The 4,438-nt window shown below is 38.4% G+C and overlaps 1 pseudogene; it reads right to left on the bottom strand.

The window, feature by feature from the left end:
• Positions 1-1,490: 1,490 nt before the first annotated feature.
• Positions 1,491-2,059, bottom strand: LOC101661109 (annotated as a pseudogene).
• Between the last annotated feature and the right edge of the window lie 2,379 nt (positions 2,060-4,438).

Raw genomic sequence — 4,438 nt, 5'->3', positions numbered from 1 at the left:
TTTGAGAGAGTTGTGGAGCATTTCAAGGAACATAATCTATAGAATTAGATAAATTATTTAAGGTGAGGTCCTAATTAGTTTTAACAAAATTAATAATTAATAATTCCCCAAACTCATAGCAAAAGTGCTTTATTCTGTTCAAAGTGCCATCATTCTGCTTCCTTATTAGATACATCAAATCTCTGCATCTTGGGTATGTGTGGAGACAGGCTCGCTATTTTCTGAGTGCTTAGGGAAGACTGGGTTTTCTGCTTATTGGGGCAGCAGCACCATTATAGCCTTACAAAGTGATAAAATTACATCTTTTTCCCCAGAACTTACAGTGTCATCTGTGTGAGGTGGTAACATTTCATGTGTGCACAGCTGCTTTTCTGGGGCCCCTACAAGCTTTGATTATTTATAAATCCAAGAAAACACATTTATCACACTTAAATATGAATCAAAATACCAACATAAAGACCAGAGCAAAACCACCAATATGACTATAATTTGAAGGAGTTGTTTGAAGAAAAGGACATGATCAGTTTAGTGGGGGAAAAAAGAATCAAGGAGTTTGAAAGAAAAGTGGTCATAACTGAAGAGGGAAAGAAAAAAGTGGGCTGACCAGTGTAAAAAAGTTTCATATTCACGGCTCACTATGAAATCAGGGATCAAGTGCACACAGCAGGAGGATGTGCGGCCATGGGAGCTCTTTACTACTAATGCTCAAATAAACCAAGTGAGGAGACAAACACACATTGGCTATTTTTTTTTTTAATCTGGAGTGAAAAACACTAAAGAAGTTCTTATCCAAAAATATTGCAATTGTGCCACCATCAACATCACCATGTTGTTAGTCTACTTCATCTTTTTCTCCTCCACATTCTTCTTTTACATGGCTAATATTTTAAAGGTGTCAGATTCAATGCTATCTGCTTTGAAGAACATTGTCTACTTTAATCTTCAATTTAGGTCCATGTGGTATTTTGCATTTGTATGAAGTATTTTGTTTTTTATATGTGAAAATTGAACCTTCTGTTGGATCTAAATTCTGTGCTTTTAACCATCAAAATAAACCTACTCATTTGTCAGCCAGCTCTGAAACATGCAGGAATTCAGATATATGTACTATAAGACACACTTCACCCCATAGGAACTGAATCAAGTACTTTCCGAATGACATCATTTTGACAGTCGATCTCTTGTGAATCATATTGAGAATGGCCTCAGGAAAATGGTACCCCGGTGTAAATTTTTACCCTGAAGATATCAAAGTAAAATTGAATCATGTTTCTTAACTCTTTTCTCCACAAAATGAGGAATTTGGAACTCTTCCTTTCCCCCTCACTCTGGAATCTTGAGTAAAAGGAATTCTGAAATGATAGACACTAATTCTTTCTTTTTAATCATTTTATTGGGGGCTTGTACAATTCTTTTTTCCCCCCCAGAATGTATTGATGCATTTATTTTCACTAAAGAGAACACACTTTGTATATGGGAGGAAAAGCCGCTTAGCTGTCAGGAGATGCTTCTGGAGAGTGATCAATAAGTGCTTTATTCATAGTCGGATACTGATACCAGGGCCCGTCACCTCTCGCCCGCATTAAGGCTTGCACGTCCAGCTCCTTTAACCGTAATTCCACTTTCTCAGCTTCAATTTCAAGGGTAGCCATCGTTCCTTCATAATTCTTTTCGGGAGAGTCAAAGAAATTATGGGCAATCCATCTTGATAGAGGATGCTTATAATATTCCCAATGTTCAGGTGTATAGCCTTCTGGAATCTCTGCTAATTCAGCTTCACCAATGACTACATTGATCAGAGTTATGCCAATTGCTACTGGTATCCCAGTCAATAAAATGTAGAATTTCAGTAAACACAAAAGACGCTTATCGTAGAATCTAGAGGGCTTGATTATGAACAGTCTTTTCCCATGGCCTCCACTGTGTCGAGCAGAAACGTCAGTCTTCGGAAGGCCGCAGGCAAGGAAGCAGCAGGCCCGAGTCGCGTGCCCACGCAGCGGCCGGACAGCAGTCCCAACGCAGTGACCAAAGACCACAGGAACAAGCTCATGGCCGCCATGGCTACTCTGACAATTCTTATCACAATCCATCCATCCATCCATTGTGTCAAGCACATATGTACATTTGTTGCCATCATCATACTCAAAACATTTGCCTTCTACTTGAGCCCTTAATATCAGCTGCTCATTTTCCCCCCTCCCTCCCCCACCTCGTGAACCCTTCATAATTCATAAATTATTATTTTGTCATATGTTACACTGTCCGACGTCTCCCTCCACCCTCTTCTCTGCTGTCCATCCCCCAGGGAGGAGGTTATATATAGATTCTTGTAATCGGTTCCCCCTTTCTACCCCACATTCACTCCACCCTCCAGTATCGCCACTCTCACCACTGGTCCTGGAGGGGTCATCTGTCCTGGATTTCCTGTGTTTCCTGTTGCTATCTGTACCAATGTACATCCTCTGGTCTAGCCATATTTGTAAGGTAGAAATGGGATCATGATAGTGTGTGTGTGTGTGTGTGTGTGTGTGTGTGTGTGTGTGTGCAGGAAACATTTAAGAACTAGAGGAAAGTTATATGTTTCATCGTTGCTACCCTGCACCCTGACTGGCTTGTCTCCTCCCCACAACCCCTCAGTAAGGGGGGATAGACATGAATTCTTACCAAATCATTCTCATATTTTGTCTTCTTTTTACAGGATAATTTGTATCCTATCTATTTAGGTTGTAGCCATATTTTGAGCACTGGCTTATGGCTAACATGTGTTTTACTGCTGTAACTGACAATTCTTCTACATATTGTTTATCGTGTTTTAAGATTAAGCCTCTCTCAGTTAACTATAATAACATTTTTATGTGTATTTTTAATATTCCAAATATATATACTTTAAAATACTTGATAAATAAGACATGAGTCAGTCTCCTAATGTCTGAAATGTTTAATTTCTTTGTAATATTTCAATATTTACCTGGGCCTTTTCACACTTTTGGCTATTGTATTTATACTGTTCATTATTACCTTTACATCCAAATTTATTCAATCTATAATTTTATGGACTACTTCAGGGAGCCATATCTCTCTACATTCAAATGGAAATCCCACATTATTTTACGTCTTCTTTTTTAGTATACATTTTGAGTGTTTCGATCCCAGGATCTATATAAATGTTAGAGATATAATGGTGATCAAAATTTAATTCCTGCTGTCAGAAAATAAGGATCAAACCACTATAGGACACTTAATTCTATTAGGTTGTCCTTTTGTGTTGTTGTTGTTGTAGTATAGTATCTATTCATGAGGATATTTTCTGTTTTTAATTTTATTTTCATTTTATATAATCAGAAATGGGGAAATATTTGCCACTCATAGATAACTTGTGATTTTTCATTGGTAGTTTTATTGTTCAATTAGTGTGTCGTACCAAATAGATTTCTGGTGATAAAGAGCATATAAATCATGGTACCTAGGATAATTAAATATATTTTATAAAAAATAAATTGGTTTTCAGTATATGACTTGACAGCCCTTATTGGTCTACCGAGAGCAGTGGTGCTCAACCTTCCTAATGCCCCGAAGCTTAAATACAGTTCCTCATGTTGTGGTGACTCCAAACCATAAAATTATTTTCGTTGCTACTTCATAACTGTAATTTTGCTACTGTCATGAATTGTAATGTAAATATATGATATGCAGGATGTATTAGACGACCCCTGTAAAAGGGTCATTTGATCCCCAAAGGGGTTGCAACCCACAGGTTGAGAACCGCTGACCTAGAGGAAAGAAGTCGGGCTGTTTATGAGGGGGCAGGTGTTGTTCCTGTGTTATAGTCCTCATTGTGAGCTACCACTTGCAAGTCTGAATTTATAAGTGTCTTAAGAACTTAATGAACAATCTACCTTTGAGATATTAAGGCTTTCTTGTTGTGCAGATAAAATTAGTTTGCTGAGCCAGCAAAACAAGGAGCAAAGTTTGAAGCCCAACATGCACAGTGCTACAGATAAGTGGCCATAACACAAGAAATCCAGGATAGATAAACCCCTTAGGGCCAACAAGGAAAATAGAGATACCAAGAGGATTATGGGAAGGTGGGAGGAGAAAGGGGAAATGGATCAGAAGGATCAATATATAACCCCCACCCAGGGGGCCGAACAACAGAAAAGTGGATGAAGGGCAACAGAGGATGATGTAAGATGTGAAAACAATAATCTATAACTTATCAAGGGTTCAGGAGGGAGGGTGGGCAGGGGAAGGAGGGGGTGAAATGAGGACCTGATACCAAGGGCTCAAGTAGAAAGAAAATGCTTTGAAAATGATGATGGCAGCATACATGCAAACGTGTTTGACACAATGGATGAGTGTATGGATTGTGATATGAGATGTAAGAGCCCACAATAAAAGTATTTAATAATAAAAAAGACAGAGTTTTATCCTTTAAAGG

This window comes from Echinops telfairi, unplaced genomic scaffold (genome assembly GCF_000313985.2).
Source record: "Echinops telfairi isolate 266 unplaced genomic scaffold, ASM31398v2 ScPeMD7_1713;HRSCAF=2227, whole genome shotgun sequence".
NCBI classification, from domain to species: domain Eukaryota; kingdom Metazoa; phylum Chordata; class Mammalia; order Afrosoricida; family Tenrecidae; genus Echinops; species Echinops telfairi.
The sequence above is the reverse complement of the archived record's forward strand: the minus strand, read 5'-3'. Positions and strand labels throughout refer to the sequence as shown.